The sequence below is a fragment of the Penaeus japonicus genome, unplaced genomic scaffold (genome assembly GCF_977035675.1).
Source record: "Penaeus japonicus unplaced genomic scaffold, GWHDUDI00000001_assembly GWHDUDI00000008, whole genome shotgun sequence".
NCBI lineage: Eukaryota > Metazoa > Arthropoda > Malacostraca > Decapoda > Penaeidae > Penaeus > Penaeus japonicus.
In genome coordinates this window covers 23,886,969-23,896,968 of record NW_028234410.1, presented here as the reverse complement: position 1 = coordinate 23,896,968, position 10,000 = coordinate 23,886,969, and the positions used below count along the sequence as shown (strand labels likewise).

The following is a 10,000-nucleotide window of genomic DNA, read 5'->3' as shown; positions in this document are numbered from 1 at the left end:
GAAAGGGTGACTGGAGGTCCTCTGACCGTATCCATTACCTTGACCTGTACTCGCCAGGGAGAAGACTTTCAGTGAGTGAAAACGTCCTGTAATCTATAGTACTACAGTTATTACAGCGCTGTATTTATTGATTCTAACCGATTGGCAAAGAAATTTAGTTGGCTTTTAGATCGCTAGGTGGCTGATCCGACGAAATCTAATGAAATCCCGTAAAACATCGATCAGAAAGTGGAGAGATCAACTTTTTTATTTTATTTAGGTTTTGATTTTGACGCAACGAAGTCTAGCAAAATCCCCAAATGTATCGTTTAAGGAAAGAAGGCGAGCGCGTCGTCTAGGAAGAGGGGATGATCCCAACGTCGCCTACGCCAATGACCGGGAGATCCCCGCACGTGAAAGGCGAAGGGGGGAGGGGGAGGGGGGGTCAGACGTTTGTGTTTTTTTTTCTGCCTTTCGGGTTGGCTTATTTATCTTGATGCTCTCTTTCTCTCTCTCTTTCTATCTGGTTTTCTTTTTGTTCGTATCTTTGCATGATTAACTGTTTTTTTTTCTAGTTCTCTCTCTTTGTCTCTGTCTGCTTCTCTCTTTCTCTCCCTCTCTCTCTATGTCTATCTGTCTATCTATCTATCCGCCTTTCCTTGCCTTTCTTCATTCCCTTTCTTCCTTCCCCTCTTTCTCCTCTTGTTGTTCTCTTTCACCTCCATTCCTTAGTTCACCCCCTCTCTTTTCGTCTCGCCTATTCTCTCTTCCCAAGTGCTGCCTCCTTTTTTTCCCTTTTATTCCTTCTCCGTGACTTTCTTTCTCTCTCTCTCTCTCTCTCTCTCTCTCTCTCTCTCTCTCTCTCTCTCTCTCTCTCTCTCTCTCTCTCTCTCTCTCTTTTTCTTTCTCTTTCTCTTTCTCTCTTTTCTTCTCCTCTCTCTCTCTCTCTCTCTCTCTCTCTCTCTCTCTCTCTCTCTCTCTCTCTCTCTCTCTCTCTCTCTCTCTCTCTCTCCACCCCCCGTAACCATGATCCCCCCCACCGCCACCCCGCGTCACGGGAAATACCCAAAAGCCGTCTCCAAAAGTGGAATCTTCAAGATGAGGTTATAATAATAATGATGACCTTATAGGGAATTAGGACTGTTACGTTGTTCCTTTTGCTACAGCTGCCGATCATAGCACTAATGATGATGGGAGTGATAACGATTATAATGATAAGAAGGAAATGAAAAAAAAAAGATATTGATGATAACAATAACAACTGCAAAAAGCTAAACATTAGTAATAGTAGCATCAGTAACGGCAGCAGCAGTAGTAGTAGAAAGTAATTAATGTTAATAAATCCGTATCAAAGAATAATATAAACAGACAAAAAAATCCAGTCTTCAGACGAACTGAATGGCCAGAAGAAAAAATGAAAGACAGAGAGAGAAAGAGAAAGAGAGAGAGAGAGAAAGGAGAGATAAAGAGAGAGAGAGAGAGAGAGAGAGAGAGAGAGAGAGAGAGAGAGAGAGAGAGAGAGAGAGAGAGAGAGAGAGAGAGAGAGAGAGAGAGAGAGAGAAAGAGAGAGCAAGAAAGAGCGAGGAAGCGGCCCCATAGCTGCTCACATAGCGGTGCCCTCCTACCGGTCCGGCGGCTGGGAGTTCCCCGGGACTGTTGAGGTAACTTTTGGTGAGTTAGAGGGCGTGAGGGAGAAGGAGGGGAGGGAGGAGGGGGGCGGGAAGGGAGAGAGCGGTTAGGTGAAATTATAGAGCAGGGTGGGAGGAAGAGATGGAAGAGAAGAAGGAGATAGAGAAATAGGGGAAAAGAAAAATAGATAGTCATATAATAGATAGATAGATATATAAATATTGATTAATACACAGATAAATATGTAGATAAATAGATGATCAGAGAGGGTACGAGGAGGATAGAAAAAATAGACAGATATCCATAGATACAGCGGTTGCCATCTATTTCATGGACAAACGTGGAACCAGTCTGTCAGTGACTATGTTTGCTCGGAATGTATGTGTTTGCGGAGGAGATATTTATTAAAGTTGAAGAAAAAATGTAAATGGATATGTGCAGTAAGATGATTGTTTTGTTGTTGCTTTGTCCTTTTTTTATTGTTTTTATTGTGTTATCATTTAATACTAGTATCTTTATCATTAAAGCTGTTCTTTTCGTTCGTTGTTGTTAGGGAATTACGAGTATTTACATGTATATATCTTCGTACTTCGTGGATTCAGATCTCTTTCCCTTACATTTGCCTCAATATTTCTTTCCTGTTTCCATCACGCATGCTCACTCGTGGTCTGTTAAATTAACCACAGAACTTTCGACACTACAGAAAACGGCGATTGGGTGTTGTTAAATAGAGGATTTGCGGTTATCTCTTAATTAGGATGATGAACCTTTTTTATTTGAACTCTATTAAACCGTTCAATAGAGCCTGATAGCATGCATGGGTCACGTGTTACTTCTCTGTACATTATATTTTCAGGTAATGCTTCTGAAGCGACTGTGTAATGGCTTGTTATTTTGGGTAATTTGTGTGTTAATACTGTTCGCTGACTTCATGTACAATATTAATATTTTCTGCAGTAAATGTTATTTTTTTCGGGGCTGCTGTTACTACTGTAATGTTAGCAGTCGAATCTATTGGTGGTACTGAGGGAGCGGGAGTGGGAGAAAGTACTGGAGGGGATGGAAGAGTAACGGTAAATATAGGTAGAAGATTGGAATAATACTAATACTAGTTGTTATAGTAGCAATGATTGTAACAATGGCAACATCTAGTAATAGTATGCTATTATTTTTTTATTATATATAGTAATAGAAATATCAATCGTATTCAAAGCAGTAACATACCGAGAGAATAACGCTGACACCAACACCGCTATCCTATCACATCGACAGTCCCGAAGATAACTGACTTCAACTACCCACTCTTACCTGGTCGCCGTGCTCGCCCCTATGCCCCTTTGTGGGCGTGACCAGACGGACGCCGCAGACTCCGAGCCCGGGATTCCCCCGAAAGGAGGAGCGAGGGGCTGACCTGGGAAGTCTGAGTCCGCAATGGGACAGTGTCTCAGCCGCTGCCTCGCCAGCAACACACAATTCGGTCCTGCTTTTAGGCGAGCGCTTGCTTGAAGCACCGAAGCCGAAGGTGTCGGAAAGCTGATTGCCTTTCTGGACGGTAGCGCTGCTCTTTTGTTTGAATCGAGTCGAGTGGACGCTTGAGCACTTTCGGTGATAGCTCATTCTCTTTAAACTCTCCGAAAAGAAAAATCAATAGGAAAGAGAAACAATAGCCATTCAATAAATCTGAACCAGGTGTGATATTAATACATTGCCAAAGAAATATAGTCGCTTGCGGTTGGCTGGCTGGTCGCGTGTAGCGGCGCACGAGGATACCAGTGTTCAGACCTGAGTTGAATAAAGGAAGGACTGCCTTGCCGCGACCTCCACGCGCTTCCTACCAAGGTAAGCCTCGTCAGTGCAGGATCTCGGCAATGTGTGGAGACTTGCAGTGACAGATCTAGTAGGTTTTAGAGTGTTGATTGTTCTTTTTTTTCCCTTTCCTTTTTTTTTTTTCCTTTGGCTGACTGAAGCAACAGATAGATTGGCAGTGTTTTTAAAGTAGTTTTTAAAAATAATCTTAATACCAAAGACATTCCCGTAATTTCCTGATCATTGATGTCCTCGAGGCAGCCCGTTCCACGTAAATAAACGTGACATCGGCGTTAAAGTATAATCACCATGGAGTCAAGTACACTCAAGACACGTATTGCGTTTATGTGTCTGTATGTATCCATGTTCTTATAATTATTATGCTTGTCTTTTTTTCTCAATATGTTCATAGGCGTACGCCGAAAGGGAAAATACACACATAGTACGATTTTCCGTTCTGTTAATTGCACAGTGCAAGGTAATGGTTCTCCTAAACGACGTTTCTTGTTTCCAACCAAACCATGACCGTTTCCGGGGAACGCCTTAAGTCCCTCCTCCCGCCCACCCCACACACACGCCCTTTTTCCCACTCTTTGTTTTCCTCAATATAGAGAATTCCCGAAGAAAAGTTGCATGATAACGCTTTCTTGTGAATCCTTCATCCTTTTTTTTTTTTTTTTTTACTTATCTTACTGAATGTATTGATGGCGTAATGACTATACTAACTTATAGTGAAGGCTTATTAATATCTAGATATAGCATTTCTACTTTGCATGTTTTTACATGTTTGTAAAAATCGCCGAAGTCAGGTGTCGGCTTTCTTTTTCCCAATTTTCGTAAAGTTATTATACATTCTCTTGTCGCTGGACATTCACTTACAAGAATAAATATATGAATAAGAAAGAAGTAAAATAAATATGAAACAAATAAGAAAAAAATAAGAAACACTATCTTTCATGAAGAATTAGATGCCTATTATCTAAATTTCTCTTCTTCAGTTATCCCAGTGAGAGTGAATATATTAATATACATAATGAGACGAACGTACAAAAGCATAGTAGGAGAACATGACAACAAAATCTATTTAGAGGCGTTTATTCTTAGGATTGTCCTCTCAAGGTTTTGAATTCGTTCAGGGACAGTGACAAATTGTTCTTGTGATTAGTCGGATTTCTGCTCGTTGGAGGCCGTGAGGCTTTGCCTGGCCTCCGCCGATACATCTTGGGGATTGCATGAATTCAACAGTCATGCATCTGCTCATGATTTTCGAGGTGAAATGGGAGAATGGTCTCTCTCTCTCTTTCTCTCTTTATCTATCTATCTATTTATCTATCTATTTACCTCTCACTCTCTCTGTCTTTCTCTCTCTCTCTCTATCTATCTATCTATCTATCTATATATATATATATATATATATATATATATATATATATATATATATATATATATATGTATATATATATATATATATATATATATATATATATATATATATATATAACTATCTCTCTGTCTATCTATCTGTCTATCTATCTATCTGTAGGAACAAAGCTATCAGTCAATAGCTCGTGCTTTGTCTCGCTTTGGGAGTTTGTGGTTGCGCGCGCACGTGTGTGTGTGTGTGTGTGTGTGTGTGTGTGTGTGTGTGTGTGTGTGTGTGTGTGTGTGTGTGTGTGTGTGTGTGTGTGTGTGTGTGTGTGTGTGTGGTTGTGTGTGTATATGTGTGTGTGTGTGTGTGTGTGTGTGTGTGTGTGTGTGTGTGCGTGCGTGTGTGTGTGTGTGTGTGTGTGTGTGTGTGTGTGTGTGTGTGTGTGCCCAACTCTGCTTATTCATATATCTATCTGCCTTTCTACATACTTCTCTCTTTATCCAGCTCACTCCAGAACAAATTACGCCTCCCATCCATCATATCCAAACTCATATTGATTTATTGCACGTCCAGATATCGAGCTTAACTTTGACCCAGTTAGAATTCCTTCACGCACACTCCCGTCGCCAGAAAAGTCACGCGTTTCACATAACATTTGAAAACATATTAATTCGGCCTCCCACCTAAATTACGTTGTCTGTGTGTGTGTGTGTGTGTGTGTGTGTGTGTGTGCGTGTATGTGTGTGTGTGTGCGTGTGTGTGTGTGTGTGTGTGTTGAAGCATGGCCAAGAAAACCAATTAATCTTACGTTTTCATTAATTGAGAAGGAAAGAAATCACCATGCCACTCTATTCGTTGTATTGAAGAAAAAAACGCGTGATGTCTGTTACATATTTAAATCAGTCTTAGTTATTTTGGCGAAGAGAAATGACGATGTCGATTTTGTCGAAGTATATCATGTGACGCAGAGCTTTTCGTGTGTTCAGACCGAGTGCAGAGACCTTGATTCGTACTCCACACGAAATCGGACTGCTTAGCAAAATTGAGACGCCGTATTTTTTGCATTTAGCGGATTTCAAAAAGTTAAAAAAAATGCATTAGTAAAAAAACGGTAAGTTCACAAGAATCGTTCCCCCAAGTGAAAATAGATTGAAAGATGTTATTATAAATCCTAAAGGAATTCATCGAATAACGTCTCTGTTACATAAGCCATGTGGTTCGCGCTTCATTGAATAATTTGATTTCTTCCTCCTCGAAAAAAATCAGATTCCAGTTGATCCCTCTGTTGCAGCAGCTTGAGCCAAATCCTGGTCTTGCATTCTTCTTCTAAGATATCACGCACATTTACTGTTTAATGATATACCAAATGTTTATTCTTTCCCGTAGAATCCGTAATAAAGATCTCCTCTTATCCATTTCTTAATGAATGTGTAAAGGAATCGTGAGTTATGAATAAGTTTGTACATATACAGACGCGGAACAGGATTTACAAATCACTTACGGCCATTAGAATGAATCAGTCGTGTGCCACCCATTGAGCTTAGAACAATAGCATCATGCAGGAGTGTGAGCTGAAGGGAATCCCAGCAGAATGAAGTATGACTCAGGAGTGTTGGTTCAAGCCACTCCGACCGTAAGGCAGCGGAGCGTGAGAGTCTGTCTGTGGGACTTGTAAGGAAACACTTTCCTCCTCGAGACTGCCTTGCCTTGCCTTGCCTTGCCTTGCCTTGCCTTGTCTTGCCGCGGCGGAACCTGACGCAACGCCGAATCCTCTTTATCTCTCTCGTCTCTTGCAATTGTTTTTTTGTTGTTTTTTGTTTTTTTTTGTTTACCTCGTCTCGCGCTATTGTGAATGGAGGGAGTGACGCAAGGGTAGCGACAACAGGGCCCGTGTGTTCCGAAAAGGGAGGAAGGAGGTTAGTGCCTGTCAGCAGCTACAGGCCATGACGGTTATTGTCGGTGGCACCCCAGCTGGAACCTGGCACCCTCCAGAGCTGGTGCCAGAGTTAGCTCTTGTTCTGGCACCCGGCGACAAGAGCTCATCCACAAACAGGCTCTTCGAGGCAGCTGTTCGTCACGTAATGTCCAATTTTTGGAAGTTGTGAAGCAATGCCGTTTATTCAGAACAAACGTTACACTTTATAACTTTTTGGTATGCAGTTGCTTAATCATTAACTTTGTCTGATGAAAGAATACTCACACGATTATACAGTTTGCGTATGCTAATGTATATATCTGCGTGTGGTTGACTGTGGAAACAGATGTATAAGATGTATTTGCATAAAAAGACGACAAAGGTCCCGTTAAGTGATGCAACTAAGAAAGGACGTGAAGGCTGACCTTTAGTGAGTAGTAAACACGGGAGATGAGTTGCTAAATATGGTTTTTAAATCGAACTGAATATACTTAATACCTGATATAAATCCGTCTCTGCGTCACATATAAAGTCCAAGAAAACACCACCGTGCTTCAAATTCTCATATCGACTGATTATGATACTGCGAAAACGCCACAAGTAACCAAGCAAGATAGGTGTTCCCACCAGAACGTTCATGAAGGGAATATCCCATTAAGATACAAATGAAGCAAACGTACGGAGGAGACTGCAGCGCGCCCACTTGCAACATAAATTAGGGTTATGACGTGCACTGTACCTCGACTCAGCATTGCATACGAGGGGGGACTACCCTAAGATAAGACCCTTCGACATCTCTAAATTTTCCTGAAGGTGTGTTAATCGACAAGACTTTGGTGATTCCCCTTGAATTCATGACGTTATTGGGAAATTTGTATTGAGTGAGATTATATTACTATATTACTCACTTGCCGTAAAGTGATTATGAGAGCCTTAGTCTATCTGTCTGTGTATGTGTTTAGGTACATGGTATTTTTCAGTAACAATTACAGGTTTATGCATGTAGGGAAATCTAAGATCCGAATTTAACCTGCCTTGAGGTTGTAATGGTCTCCCTCACACGAGATACACGCAATGAAAATTATAATCATCATCATCAAACTCGTAAAATGTCGATAATCATAAGTCATCTGGAGTTTTCACAAGTCGCAACGGAACTTACGACTGAGCGACTTGCTGCGACCTTCTTACCTCACTTACACATGAACTACAACTACCCCCCCCCCACTCCTCCTCCTCCTCCTCCTCCCTGCGATGCATTCCCCCTCCTCTGCCCCTCCTCTCTCCCTCCTCTCCCCCTCCTCTCCCCATCTCTCTCCCTCCTTTCCACCCCCACGAACATGCCATGCGTAGGGAGGGAGGGGGGGAAGGGATGAGGGGAGTAGGAGGGGAGAAGGGGGTTCAGGACGCAATGGAGGACCTGTTGCCAGCTGTTGGTGTTGCAATGTTGTTTTTTTGTTTCATTTCTTGGGCGATATTTTTGAGCATGCAAGACTACTCCGTTACGGAATAGACAATTTATCTAGATGTGAAAGTAAGTTCAGTTACAAATGCATACACACTACATGTTGTATGTACATACTCATGCGCACATTCAGTAATAACTGTTCACACACATAAAGACGCATACGCACGTACACACACACACACACACACACACACACACACACACACACACATACACACACACACACTGTATATAAACACCGATAACAAGCCGTCAATGTTAAAGTCACTTGGCGTGTATATGTGTTCTTCTTGCCCGTCACCGTAACTATGGCATTATGACTCACGATACAGCGACTCAGCCACCTGAGTCAGAAGGTCACAGTTACATTGGAGGCGAAAATCTATCGAAGACTCAACGACTCAAATCAAAGACTCAGAAAAAGAAAAAAATAAGTGTACTTCTAACACAGGCACACAAAGGTCCCCCCCCCCCCATACGCACACATGGATACACACATAAACATACACATACACACGAACACACACACACACGCACACACGCACTGATACTACAGGATGTGACGCTTCTTTCATTGCATGCAACAAAACTTCCGCCGCAGGACCACCAATGAGTTCCCATGTTGCGAGGAATCCCCAAAATTCCTTAAGGAGGCGAACAGGATGGTTTTGTGTTTTTATTGCAGTTGTTTGTTTGTTTGTTTGTTTATTGCTTATTAAGTCATTCATCCTTCATTTGTTTCATTCATATACTCTCATATTTTATTCTTTATTGGCAATTCGTCTATTTTATGCATCTCTTTCCTTGTTTTTTTTTCACTCGTTGTTTTTTATCGGTTGTCAAGGACGACGGCCTAGATTCTGTTGCAGTGGTTGAAAGTGAGAGGACGCGCCTCGCCCCACCGGTTATCTTATCCTCCTTCTCGATCTCCTTTTCTCTATCTTGAGTCATTTTCCTCCTCCTTTCCTTCTCTTGTTTCCTCCTTTTTTTTTGTCTCCTTTCGTTTGTTTTCCTGTCTTCTAGCTTTTGAGAGAGAAGGGATCGAGTGCTATTATATAAGCAGCCTTTCTGGTTATAGCAGTGCGATTTGAAGAGTGTGTGTGTGGGGGTGGGGGGTGGGGGGGGAGTGTGTGTGCAAAACAAAAGTACGTCGGGATTGCTACATCCGTGGGGTTGCAAGAGACCGCCTCCTCCCCCCTCTCCCACCTCGTCACCTCCTTCACCCCCTCCCCCCCTCCCCTGCTCCTAATTCCACCGCGACTCATCTTTTTGACAAATAAAAAAAAGAAGATAAAAAGAAAAGCATGTAACCTTGTGACTGGTTTGGCATACTTTGTCCTCTTCTCTTTTTTCTTCTCTCTCTCTCTCTCTCTCTCTCTCTCTCTCTCTCTCTCTCTCTCTCTCTCTCTCTCTCTCTCTCTCTCTCTCTCTCTCTCTCTCTCTCTCTCTCTCTCTCTCTCTCTCTCCCCTCTCTCTCCTCTCTCTCTCTCTCTCTCTCTCTCTCTCTCTCTCTCTCTCTCTCTCTCTCTCTCTCTTTCGCTTATTTTCTTTTTCTTTTTCTTTTTTTCTTCTTCTTTTTCTTTCTCTTTTTTTTTTTATTCCATCTTGCTATTCTATGTTTAGTCTTGCTTTACCTACCATTCACAATTTGTACGTGCCATGTTTGCATATATAAAAAGAACAAAAAAATAATTAATCATCTTCGCTTTAGGATCGATTTCAGAGAGTCATTATACTTCCCTGGATCATATGTCCTATAATCAATGGGAAAGTTAGAAGGGAGGGGAAAAAGAGGGACAAGAGAGAGAGGAAGAGAAAAGAGTGAGATCAAGAG

The 10,000-nt window shown here is 41.9% G+C and overlaps 1 protein-coding gene across 3 annotated transcripts in view; it reads left to right on the top strand.

The window, feature by feature from the left end:
* The window catches only part of LOC122257189 (dual oxidase maturation factor 1), a 55,543-nt gene that overhangs the window by 22,020 nt on the left and 23,523 nt on the right, over nucleotides 1-10,000 (top strand). Inside the window, exon 1 of one of the 3 annotated variants that reach the window (XM_043022319.2) lies at nucleotides 3,308-3,447. The exons of the other annotated variants lie outside the window; for them this stretch is intronic. The gene's annotated coding sequence lies outside the window, so the exon portion shown is untranslated. Of the gene's footprint in view, nucleotides 1-3,307; nucleotides 3,448-10,000 lie in introns of those variants that run through there. 3 annotated transcript variants of the gene reach the window in all.